Source organism: Falco cherrug, chromosome 1 (assembly GCF_023634085.1).
Source record: "Falco cherrug isolate bFalChe1 chromosome 1, bFalChe1.pri, whole genome shotgun sequence".
Taxonomy (NCBI): Eukaryota; Metazoa; Chordata; class Aves; order Falconiformes; family Falconidae; genus Falco; species Falco cherrug.
Genome location: NC_073697.1, coordinates 88,510,491 through 88,524,154, shown reverse-complemented (window position 1 = coordinate 88,524,154; position 13,664 = coordinate 88,510,491). Strand labels below are relative to the sequence as shown.

Sequence of the window (13,664 nt, the reverse complement as noted above, 5' to 3'; positions counted from 1 at the left end):
CTGCATCCAGGCCATCACTTTTAATAAGAACTTATCTGTCTTTCATCGATTTTTCAATCTGTTTAGACTTCTGCTATCCATAACACCCTTTGGCAACGAGTTTCACATGGTAACTGTTGCTTGACAGAGTGCCTCCTCTTTGCCTGCTTTGAATCAATTTAGTTAACATCAGAACCATGAAGAATCACTCCCTACTCCCCTTCCCAACCCCATTCATGATAGTATTAAACATTTGCATTTTCTGTAATAAGTCATCTCTATGGCAAAGAGAGAAATCATGCCCACTGACTTGAGACCCATCTTTGATGGTCTTCTCTGCACCTGCTCTAGCTCTCTACTACCTTTGGGAGGTGATAATCAGAACTGCATAGTGTGTAAGATACTGGCATACCATGAATTTACATAGCAGCATACTGATGGTTTCTGTTTGGTTTACCAGCTTGGGTAAACATCCAGAGAGTTTGTCCATTCTTCAGGGGCAGCGTTTCCTCCCAGTTGGCAATTAGTCTCTCGGCAAGAACTTTTTGGGGGCTTGCTTCAGACAGTGTTCTTAAGTAGTCTGCTGAGGTGACAGGTGAAATTTTTCATCTCCCAGCAACTGCTGCCACAGATCTCTCAACTTTTTTACCCAGTTCAAACTAGTCAAACTTTCAGCTTTCAAATCCCTGCTGTTTTCCCCCCCTCAAAGTCTTCACAAAAGCACAGCAGTTTGCAGCTGCTCGGAGCTCACAGCTACCTCCTTTCACCTGTGCACCCAGTGACAAGTTCCACAAGCCAGAGAAGCACAGAGGACACAGTTCTCCCCAACACGCAGGGGGAAGCATTGCTGCATTAAAATCTATACAACCAAGAAAGCTTTCTTAAGCTTACCCCAGCACATATCCCAGTCTTAAGAAATTTCCAAGGCATCCCCATATAATGACTGACTGTCCTGAAGGACCAGTCAGACTTGGCACTGTGATGCACAATTCACTACTCTGCTTTGTAGGCCCCTACTAATCCCAAGAGACATGCCTCACCAAATACAGCTGCTCCATATAATTGCTTGGCTTATCTCCCCTGCCTTAGCTGAGCTACCATGGTTCTGAAAGCCCTCAAAATTAATGATAGATATGTTTGCAGATTAAAATCTATATACCTATGTAGTGCTATGTGCATCACTTGTTCATAACAGCACTGGCAGTCACAGTGCTCAGCTGTAGTTTCTCTGCTTCTTAGTGGCAGCTCAAATACTGCCAAATTAGCAAACGCTGGGAGAAACATCAGAGCAGTTTGACCCCAGTTTCAGAATTTGTGGGAGGCAGTTGTAATGCACCATGAGAAAGATAACACAAAAAGTTATTAGCTGAGACGCTGCATCTCAACATACCTGACCAGAAAGCTGAGCAGCTATTTTGAGCACAGACTCCTGTGAACATGCGGTTAACAAAACTACCTCAAGACAGCTTCACAAAATAATAGCACAGACATTTTACTTCCACAGTTACAAACCTCTGAATTTGAATGAGCAAACTACAGAAATAACAATCTTTGTACATTAACAAAACTCTACTACTATCTATGAGCATAAGATAGCATGCAAAAGCCAGGCAAATAATGTCATCCAGTTCAGCATATTGAAATTTAAACCTTCCTTCTGGATATTTCATTTTCCAAACATTTTGCATACACTGCCTGCAAAAATAACACTGGGTGTGTTAAGTGCTGGGGAGAAGTGACCCTTTCCTTCTGTTTCCTAAGGAAACTAGTGTAGGATAGAACATCACTTTTACTCAGTAGGATGAGAAATTCCACCAAATCCCTTGCTGGAGCTCTGACATAAAGGCAATTCAGAAAGTCAGCCAGAGACCTGCCCACACCCATCACCATTAGCTTCCAAGACTGGAATGAGAAAAAGTTGCATTTAAGTTTTGCACTCAGCCTTGGATGTTAGTCACCTCAATTTTCTCTTTTGAAATATACACACAATACATATACACACACCCTCCACATATTTATACACACACACATATAAAAATCACTTCTGGTATTTCATCCGAAATCCCCACTCTGACAGTTTTTGAAGTGCTAAATCCAATAGATGGCTTCCCCAGTTAAGTTACCCCTTGTATTATAAAATGCTGCCATCCGGTGAGGGATTGGAACCAGCTGGGAGTTTGAATACAGAAAACACAACAGTCTGCTTACAATGAGCAGAAAAGTTATCATTGCGAAGCAGTTTACAAAGAGAGTCTTAAACACTATTACAAGAAAGTGGCAGTCTGTTCAGGGCTACACTAGGCAGGCAAAAAAGGTTGAGTCACAGGCCTAGTTACTTGCTGCTCTCCAGGAAGATGTGCACAGACGGGTGAGGAAGCACTTAGTATCTCCTGTATCTCCTGTGCCACACTGGACTCCTGTCCAGGCCTTGAGCTGCCAAAAGTCAGCACATACTGTTTGCTCACATCCCCTTTCTTTAGTAACCAGTTGAGAACGGTCCTTAGCTTTAGCATGAGCCAAGAAATTTTTTTCTTAGTCTAAAAAGATATAGCTCTAGCTTGGCTGGTTTCAGGGAAGATTTAGCTGAGAAGAATGAGGATGCCCTCCTTGAGATAGATATTCTGGCCTCTTGTGGGCATATCCCAGCAGGACAGGACTTGATAATTGAGTTATTGCAGAAAACGCATTTAAGCTCAGTCCTGTCAATATGGCCCTCTCCCAGTTGAGACCAGAGGAGCTCTGTTCATCTGGCATCTTCCACATTTATCCTGCCATTGTTCCAGAAACAGAAGTATTACTGGTGAGGAAAAGTTACCCATAGTAAGGGAGTGGGCTCTTCTGAGCCACAGAAAGGGGACAATGGGTGAATTTACTTTGCAATTTGAGAAGAGTACTGCTCACTATCTAGGACATTTGCATAAAACAGCTTCCTCAGCTCTTGGTTTAATGAATAAAGCAACCAGATCTTTCAATGCATATTGCAAATAACCACAAAGATTCGCCATCTGAAACTGCTATACGTGGCGCTCTCTCCATACCCACTGTCTACAAGTAAACATTTCTCAAGTGATCATGTGGAAGAGCTGGAAGCGGGCAGAGCTCAATGCCTGGCCAAGCTGACTCTTCAAGGAAATGGGACAACACAATGCTGAAGGTCTTGGAGATACTCTGCTGTGGCTTCACTATGTTCAGTTTCTCCTCAATCAAGTATTCTTAAGAATTTCTAGCAAGCTAGTAATGTTTCTGCTATCAAATTTCTTGATACCTACTTGGGAGAAAATTTAGCTCGATACATGAACATTTGTGTGGCATATTTCTTTGTGCTGTGAAAAAAGTCAAGTGAAGAGCTGAAGAAACTTGCCCAAAGTCAAAACAGCACCTACAGAGCTGAGGGGGGACCCCCATTCTCACTCCCTTGATTCCTTGTCATTTTGCAACTAAAGAAATGCATAGCCAACAGGCAGTTAGATGAATGACAAACCTGCACAGTGATCGGGCTTCAACCACTTGAGCTAAAGCTGCTTCTTAAAGTCAACAGACTGGCATGCCCCGAGAGCCACCTAGCAGGCATACACGGGTGAGACACTGTGCCCCATGATCTATCCATGGGGTTAGGCAGAAAGTAGCATCCAAGGTACCTGTCATGGCAATATCTAAATGTAAGTATCAGAGCACTTTACAGACAAAAAGGTCTTTCCCCCAGGCTGTTTAAAATTTGCATGTTCCTGTGTAGCACTGAAGATAGCAGCAATGGTGATTCATTAAGATAATGATTTAAGTAGGAGGCTTAGGAAAGTCAGGGTGGATTAACATCCAAAGGGCTGCAGTTGGAGCTTCTGCACTCCAGGCTGCCACCTTCCCTTTTAAGGGAAGGGACGAATTCCAAAAGTCAGGAGAACTATGAATTAACAACTACTATGCCACAACTACAGTGCAGTAAAGCACATGAGCACCATCTCTACTCCAGCTCATCCTCCTTGGCAAGGTCAAGTACACAATTTTATGCTGCAGGAAAGTTTTCATGGCATTATAAATTATTGCCTTTTCCTGTATTTGATTAGTTTGTTAGTGTAGGTTCTCAAAAAAAGATTGTGCAAATTTCTTTGAAACCAATTTCCTGTCCACCTTAAAAACAAAGTTTTCCTTTGACCAGTTGTCTTTTTATGCTATTGAATAATCACATGGGTTTGATAAATTGATTGCTCCTACATAATAATGTAAATATACACATTGGAAAAAAGCACACAAGTCCTTTCCACACCCCAACATTTAATCAAATTGTAATCAGTTACGAGTTGAAACATGCATTGTCTGTAACACGAGGTTAACGCTCAGACAGTAACAGGCAGCTCATACTATCCCTGCTCAGAGAGAGGCATTTGTACAGTGGTTCTGATGTAATACTTCCAGTTGCCTTCAAGAGAGATGCACAGGCAACCAATGTTGCTATTCTTCCACTCACTCACAATAGTTGCAATAGGGCATCCCAGTGTATATTGCCCCACTCACCGCTAGCTGTGCTTGGTCTGAACGTCTTCTAGGCACTCTATCCCATGCTGATTCAGTACAGAATAGCTTCCTAGAATACAATTATAGAAAGAGTAAGGGTTTGTCTTAAAAAGGGATTATTCCAGAACAGCTATTCCTTATTAACTATTCCAAATCACCTCTTAGTTAAGATGATGAAGTTAATTGGGAATAGCTCTTCCGCTCAGATTTGTAACTTACCTTGGTCTGAATCCGTGACCCTGTTTACATGAGCCCTTAGTATCGCATCATACAATCATAGCCACGGCTTTGCCAATAAAAATAGACTCAAGAGTTGCAACGAAAGTAGAGCTGCTACATGGACACATCTCACTTGACTGTTGTAGTGTTGGGCAGATAACAATATCAAGAAATACGTAAAAAAAATAGCTGTTCCTTTAACATTAGATCTCATCAGTACTGCAAGTGACATTTTGTACTTTACAAGTCTCTGGATCTGGTTTGTTCAAACTTTGTCTATTCCTTAGATATATAGTGACCTTAACAGCAGGGAAATTTCGAGTTCTGTAGCTTCTTTGTTTATTAAGTTCCTAGCTTGCAAGATTTCTCATCCAAGAAGGGCTGAGAAAGTACCTGGCACATCTTGGATGCTTATTGAATACATTAAATAAATCAAACGTTTTATGATAAAATTCCACTCCCCCACACCAAACAGATGTAGGTGCAAGTCAAAGAAGCTTGAAAAATTGCACTAAAATTGATTTTGCTCCAGTTTTCCCCAAAGGAAAAAATTTGTGTGTGGGTTGAGACAAAAACGTGGAAAATTTCAGCTATCATGAACAACTGAAAAGAGAAATGGGGGAAAGACAGAAGCCAAAACTGAACTTCACATTCAGACTGTGTAATTTATATTCTCTACTGTGTTCTGTATTATAGGCATTCCTGGACTTATATGTCAAATGAAAGCCTTTTTTCTAGAAATGTGATGAGCCCAAGAAAAAGTGCCAGATATCTTAATGCAGAAGTCTCGTTGCCTTTTCAAGAGGGAATCACAAACCATAGAAAAGGTTCTTTCAGATTCTGAGAGGCTAGAAAACATAGGACCCAACATAGCAGGGGATGTCTGTCACAAAACTGGGGGGCTAGTTACTTACAGACACTTGTCAAGTCCTGCAGCACAAAAATCTTGAACACTTACAAGTTAAAACACATACAAAGCCATCACACGTTGCATGTGTTGTAGGAAGCAAAGAGAAACAAAATGTACTATGTCAAGGTTGCTTCTAGACTGTTAAGAGTATAACTTGATTTGGTGCGCCTGACTGTTAAACATCACCATCTGCATGGTTTTCCATGCCTGGGGTCTGTGCCCAGGCAGCTGGGTTCTGGTGCGGGGCATAGGGCAGAAAGTTCCAGTGGACATAGCTCAGTCATTTCCAAGGACAACACTGGCATCTTGGGGGAGCGCTCTTGACAAAGACAGCACAGAACTCAGTATTTCAGGGCAGTATTCAACTGCCAGACCCACAAGACCATTTCTAGTCCCCGCAACTCCTTACTCATACCACACCACCCACATTCACACTGACAAAGCTGGTCCATCCTGTACACGGAGTGAATCAGGGATCCTGTGTCAAAAAATGGCAGGTAATCCAGCCTGCCATTACTTGATCACAGTATCTGCGTAACTATCAGTCTCCCTTTGCATACAGGCAATCTTAGTCCACGTATGTATTATTTTATAAGCAACTTTTATGGGTTCTTTTCTCCATAGGGGAGAAAGTTGAGAGACATGATAGAAGGGGGAAGGGGCAGTTATAAATATATGCAAGTCAAATGGGGAGGGGGGGAAAAGAAAAAAAGAAACTGAAACCACTTCCAGTTTCTCTCTCCAACAAATTCCATACTCTCATGGTCTCTGGCACCACTTCATAGTAACCCCAAAAGATGTTCACCTACCTGTTCCCACAGCAATAGGAAACAAACAGTAAAACAGGAACAAAGAACCTCCCACCTCAGATGACCAATATAATCCCACAGCAGCACATCATGAAGGGAAAACTTTATCATTAAAGCAAACACACATGCACACACAGACAGCTCTACTGCTGTGCCCTATTAGCATCCTCCCCATTTTCTATACGCAGCTAATATCAAGAGATTTATATTCAGGCCAAAAGCTCATGCTGGCAGGAGAGGAAAGTACTTGGGAGAAGAGAGCGGGGGCAGAGGGGGAAAAAGCCTACAGTTTCTTGGCTTGTGATCAGCAGGCTGGATGCATTCTGTGGAACTAGGCCAAAGCATTAGTTATTATATTCAAGAGAACATCTGAATCCCAGCTCAAGGGAGCCGAGTTTGCGGCTCTCATTTATGCTGTATATCAATTGAATATCAAACCACATTTTCCGCCTTCTGAATAATAAAGCTTAATAGTTTGGGACTCCCATATGGTCTATTGTTAAAATATTTCCAAACACTGGCTGCTGTTTTATTTCTGAAGGGAAGATTTCTCTTTCCTCTTCAAGCTTTACTTGTTTAAAAGGTGCTTGTAGAAAAAACTAAATATATTCACCTTTTAAATATTTCCAGATTTTAAGAAGGGGTGAAAAATTAGGGGATAAGGAAAAGCAAATACATTTTGAAATTGGCTTTTTTTTTTTTTTTAAAAATGTCACATGCAAATGTTTGTTCCAGGCAGAAGCAGCTGGTGCCACCGGGCTCTGCTGTTCAGAACAGGGGGTGCAGAAGCTTTCAGAAACCATGAGCTACTCTAACAAAGAAGGACCACACAGACTCAAACCATTCACAAAAGGACCCAGGCCGATTATTTGACTATTACTTACAAGTAAGCTTGGCCAGTAACGCAGGCAATAAATACTGGAGAAACCTGTTCTGTGCACAACCCGGGTTTGTCTTTTCACAAGTCCTGCTCTCTAATTAGCTACTCATTCCTGGAGGGCATTGCTGATGGATGGAGTATATCAGTTTGGTATATTTTTTAAAAAGTTAAGAAACTTGTTAAATAATAGAAGCATCAGCATAATAAACACTCTGTGGTATGTTATGAACAGCCCCTAGTGCTCCTTCCCAGTCACACCAGAAAAAAAAGAGTATTCCTGTTAATTCTGCTTTGCAGAAAAAGACTTAGTGGCAGAGATATTCTCTTAGCTTGCAAGGGCTGCAGTGCCCTGCTCAGAGCCCAGCTGAGAATTGGAGAATGCTCATCTTTTGGTCCTGCATTCACCCCCATTCGATTAGCACGGAAGGACTCAACTGCAGAAGGAGCAGAAGTGAAACCATGCAGCACTCCTAGTTGTGCACTGCTGTGAACCTCCAGCTCCACCTCACCCACCCTATGAAGCACTTCAAGCTCTCTCTGACAGGAGCTCTCAGTGCAGCACCAGCTTGCATGTCTGCCAGTCACTAAGCAAAGCAGAAGGTGCCGAGCTAGGCATGGCCAACAGCATAACACAGCACAAAAATGTAGCAGTTCCTACAGCCCAGGAAGCCAAGAAGGAACTTCTGCTCTCTCCTTACTCTTCTGGTTGAGCTGTCATCGCTGCTTCTCATTCCTGTCTCCTACTTCCCTCCTTCTGCCTGTGTGTTCCCCTCCCCTCCATCACCTATCTGCCCCACCATCACTGCTCTGCTCCATTTTACAGGTCTCCAGAGTCAGCTGTCCTAACCCTGAAACTGGTTGCTCCTACTCATCAGCTGCCTCCTCCCCAGAAAGGAAGAAATTCCAGTAATTCAACATTCGATGTCATCCCAATTCAGGGAGAAAAACTGAAATTCGAGACCTTTTGTAGAACGGAAGTTCACAAGTTTAAAAAAAAACACAACAACCCAAACCCCACCTATTTGTGAACACCAGTGCATTTTGTGTCATTTGAAGAGGAATATTTTTACATTACTGAAACCAAAGTTGGTTCATTTTGGTTTGGTGACCTGACCCGAGAAATTTTGTTCTGAGTCAGTACACCATTGAACTGCTTTTATTCCCACAATGTTGCATTGCCTCAGACACTGTAGTTTGGCAGCCTGATAACCCTGCTCTCACTTCTGGGTCAGACTCCCTGCCTGGAAGGCAGTTCCCATAGCACACACCGAGGTGTCCCATGGCACAGCAGGATCTCCGAGAGAGCTATTATGCCATATGGGAAGGCCAGGGCTCTTGGAGTCCAGCAGAAGAGGACAAGTACATCAGACAACAGCTCTCTGACCAGCCGAGGACTACTTGGAATCCAATGCAGTGTTTTGAACCAGTTCCGAGTGAAGCCTTTCAGGCTAATTAAAGCAAAACAAAGAGATATTCCCATTCAGGTAGTATAGACAGGTCAATATAACATATCCAGTAAAAAACTAGTTTATTAATATTACTGGTGATCAGAAGTCTAGAATTAGGCTTTTCTAGACACACACACACAATTTATTTTTCCCTGAAAAAGTCACTTCAAAGAAAAACTCACTCCTACTGACCACAGCAGCGTTCTTACAAACCATCTTAAAAACAACACAGTGAGCAAAGCTCACGCTTATGGAAATTTCCCCACCAGGGAACTCAAATCATAGCAATATTAGCACCCCTCTGCCTCCTACACAGCTCCTGTTGTGACCCAAGGACTGTAAGACCAAGTTCATCAACCAAGTATAATGACTAATTTAGAGTCTGACAAGTACTGAACTAGAGATTTTGTAACAGATGTCTGAATGGTCAATCCCTTGCTGCTTCTAGCTGAGGCATGGGCACGGCTTTTAGGATAGTTGGATAGAAACAAATGCTGGTGGAGCTGCTGAAGGCTCCAAGGTCTGCCCCAAACATTAGGGGAGCTGCCAACTCATGCTCAACAAACAGCTTTAAAAACAAGTGGAGAGAGCTCAGTGGGAGGACCAGTATGTATTCACAGAAAGCTAATAGTTTTCCTGTAGGGTCTATAATGCTTCTCTTGTAATGTGTGTTCTTACCCCTAGGTCTGTGTATCTGAGAGAAGGTAGAGTGCATGTGCATATATGGTTTTGATTTACTTTAGAAAAAAAGAGAAAAAGGAGAGACACTTAGCCTGTAGTTTCAGTGTTGGAAACTGCAATAAACCTCTCTTTTTAAACCCTATAACCTTGTGACTGTTTTATAGTTATAAGGAATCATAACCAGAGAAAGATTTAGCCTAACAGTGATCTGCCCTCAAAGACATTAACCTGTCACATCTAATAGAAGGGGAATAAGGAGACGAACCTTCCCTCTAAGTAATTCAAACAGATGGCGTATGGCTTTGGTGGGAACTTACTGTAAGTTGCCCCTATGACAGGGGTAAATTTGGCAATGCTGCATACCCAAAGATGCTGTTTACAAGTCAGTGTGAAAAATATCTCTGCGATTTCCTTGTATTTTAAAACCTGAATTCTCAATGATCATATCTCACTGCTTTTGTGGTTGACACATCCAACCAGCTTTCCACCCACTTTTTCACCTCCTTTATGCCAGTAAGATCGAGCCTTTCTTTTGTTTCCAATTTCTTCATCTTCACAATGCAATTTTTTACCTTTGAGGGATCAGCAGAAGATAATCAAGTACATTGTGCCAATATGTTAAAGCACAGTTTTCTATGAATATTTCAAATATATCTTTGTTTGTCTGGGCTTCTAGTAGCTTCTTTTTTACCCCATAAAACGCACAAAGGTCTTCATGTTAGTTTCTCTTTTCTTTTGTTCTCCATGCCTTATATGGGAAATAAAGGGTTTATTTTCTGTCCTTCTCTCTTCTTCCCCCAAACCTCAATCCCCAACTTCTCTTTTCTAGTTTTATCACAAGTTCTCTCCCTCCTTTTATCCACCATGTTTCTCCATACTCAGAGTAAAAAAGCATTTCTGGATCGCCTTGCTCTGGGTTCCTTCCTCTCCTCCAGAGAAGCAACACATGGCTCCTGGGACACTTTGCTCTGTTTCCTCTCTTGGAGGAAAGCCAAAGCTTACTCAACTCTTTTCCTCAGGTCTGCCACTCAGCCCACTAACCTATCCCCATTTCCCACCCACAATGAACAAGCCATAAGGTTTCCAAACTCGTCTGGAGAGCTTAATCCTAAATTCAGCTCGTTGTCCTATAAGAGAACAGACATGAAACCAGTATCAATGCTTAAGAGTTCTCATGATATCTCAAAGCAGGTGAAGACCATTATTGTCAGATTCCTAGCACGCAACAAGGCTGATAGAGAGCACTGAAAGATGTGGGCCAGCAAGAGACCAAATCCACATGCAGTGGCAGCCCAGGAGAGCATACTGAATTCAGAGGAGCAGTAAACTTGGACACTGTTTTTTCAGACCGGTCAGGGGAGGATTGGTATTAGAGGACCAGAGGGTAATCCCCTGATTACCCTTCAGCATGCTCACAGGGAGCAAATGTCACTTTGCATGGTGAAGCATGCCAGCCAGGGAGCATGCTTTATGTTTCACGTTAATAAGTATTAGCATGGAACCCAGCTTCCTTCCCCTCCCTATTTTTGATATAATTAAGGACTAGAATGAACATTTCATTTCAGTCTACAACAGCAGCACACCACAGCACTTCAGAATAACAGGAGAGAATGAAGAAAAAAAAAATAATCCAGGTGGTAGACACTTACTGCTCTGGCCACTGCACGAGATGAAGGCTTGAGTGCACATTTTTGCCTGATTGCATAGCTGTCTCTGCTACCCATCTAATCTGCTTAGAAAACTGGTTTTGAAGGATATGGTTCAGACATACCACTCACATGGGGAGGGGGGGGGGTGATGAGGAAGGGGGGGGGGGAAAAGTGCTGCAGCTGCAAAAGATAAAACAGAGACAACTAATTTTCTCAGAGGTTGCAACACAACCTCTCCCCCTCCTCCACATGCAGTCACTGCACTGGCAGGATAAGCTGGAGATTCTCCAGCGTAAGCAAGAAGGTACAATAAGGTGTGCAGGCCCTTCTCCACCCCCATACCCACAGCCCTTGGGGGTACCACAGAAAGCAAAGGCTGACAGCCCAGCCGCTCAAAGGGAGGCGGTGACATTCCTCCGCCTGCTCATTTCAATTGTGTTACCATTTTTCAGAGGGGGACGTGAGAAACGCACGTTGCTAGATGTTATACTGAGACAATAATGAGCATAAGGGAGTTGCAGACTCTGTTGTACCAATTGGTGGCTGGGTTCTGAACTCTCATTGTGTGATCCGATTTCTCCTGTCATCCAAGCCATTTTGCAAACTCCAAGCACACGTTCATTTAAGCCATGTGTCCTGAAGTCTAAACAGCTGAAGGGGATGGGAGGGGTAGGGAGAGAGGAGAACCACTGGATTTCTGGTGACAGTGTCTAAAATACACATTTGCACAAGGAAGTCTCACTTTAGATAGTCACTTAGCAAAACAACTACAGCTGCTGACAGGCAAGAGGTACAGTTTCAAGTGACCATCAGGCGTAAAATAGGCCAAATAAATTACTGCAGTCTAAAGGGAGTGGGGGTGTGTGCTCCCACAAATATAACAGAGATAACAAACTGATTAACAATGGGTGACCCAATGTCAAGATTAGCAGACCCAGTTCTCATTTCAGTTACACCGTAGCAATGACATTACCTAAGATCTAGCAGAAGCGAAACTGAAATCAGAGTCCGACCCAGGATGTCAGGGAGGCAGCTGCTTTAGTTTTTTATGCTTAGAATTTCAGCCCAGTTTGCTTTGTTTCAGGAGTCTAAGCTGTCTTTGGCAGAAGGGCTAGCAGCCCTTGCCAGCTGCCACGTGATCTGCAAGGATGTTTTCTAAGTGGAATTGTGTTGGGGTTTTTGTTTTGTTTTGAGGTGGGATTGAGGGAGAGGAGGTGGGGGTTGTTTTTGATGAAGACAGACAGCACAAGAAGTATATTGGCATTTTTTGTCCCTTTTCTCAAAGGTATTTTTTCCTTTATTTCCATTCCCTGCCCATATATACACTTACTCTCTCCTTTGTCCTCTCCTACACATAGACCCACCGGTTCCTTGAAAGTATCAAGAATGCCAGTTCTGGTCTTTGTGCAGTCTTTAAGGGGACATTGTGTGAGTGCTTACTCCCTAACTGAAGTAAAATACAAGGGTTTTTTACATGTATATGAATAATCTTTAAGCTTTCCAAATATTAATTGCTTACAGAAATTAAACATCTGCTAACAATAAACTCCCCATACAAATGAGATAGCAAGGGAAAGTGTTTTACTCAGACTGAAACTAATTGCTAAGAATACCATTTTCTTGTCTTTTACAATGGCATTATCAAAATATTTCAGTCCTTTCTTTCATGACAGAAAGGAAAATGTCCAATTTCCATCTCCAACTCAACTTTCACGGTCCCGCAAAACCAAGTGAGAAACTGGTGACGGTGACTAGCCACAAAATATCCTCAGGGCAGAGACTGACTTTATGGGTTGCAGAGTCCCCCTTCACACCTTCCCTCCCCCCACTGCCCACAGTCCCCCAGGAGTCTGCCCAATTTTCACAAGTATTGCACTACAGACTACATCTGACTCTGGCAGCTAGGTACTGCAAGTGCAAAGAGCAGCCAAAGCGCTAATAACGTAAGAATCCTTAGAGTAGCCTATGCCAGGGGGAAAGGGGCCACCAACCGAATTTGTGTCACACAAGGAAATTAGCTGGTTGGGTAAAAGCCTCTATATGGCTGCCTGGGAATATAGAGCTAAAAGGGCTTTTCCTGGTTCGAGAACTGCAGATCTCCTCCAGCTTCTCATTTCACCCTGTGCAACTTGGTGCAGAAACATAAAGGAAGAATTCCAACATTCCACGCTATTTTATTATACAGGAGAAGCAACTAGTCTTCTGCATGAGTATTTTTTCTTAATTCAAGAATCTCAAAGCACTTAGCTACAGTACTTGCCCTCTATCCACTTAAGGGATGAAAGGCCAGGCCTAGCTCGCTCAAGGTCAAATAGCAAGTTCAGCAGCAAAAGATGACTAGTACTCAGTTGCATCCAAATCCCATTCAACTGTTCTAGTCATTAGATTGAAGAGACGTTAAACACCCTCATGACATCAAAAATGAGTAATGCCCTCCCAGGCCAGCCTGTGATAAAGAACTGAGAACTCACACATCTCCCTCTGCCTCCCACTCCTCTATTCCCACTCCATTATTGTTTCAGAGCCCACGTGATGAGCTTTTCCTAATCAGCAATTAAATAGTTAATGCTTACATTACAG

General features: G+C 42.7%; 1 protein-coding gene across 4 annotated transcripts in view; it reads right to left on the bottom strand.

The window, feature by feature from the left end:
- The window catches only part of HIC2 (HIC ZBTB transcriptional repressor 2), a 75,779-nt gene that overhangs the window by 29,718 nt on the left and 32,397 nt on the right, over window positions 1-13,664 (bottom strand). For 3 of the 4 annotated variants that reach the window (XM_055706219.1, XM_055706224.1, XM_055706212.1), the window contains exon 2: window positions 4,489-4,558. The exons of the other annotated variant lie outside the window; for it this stretch is intronic. The gene's annotated coding sequence lies outside the window, so the exon portion shown is untranslated. The remainder of the gene's footprint in view (window positions 1-4,488; window positions 4,559-13,664) is intronic. 4 annotated transcript variants of the gene reach the window in all.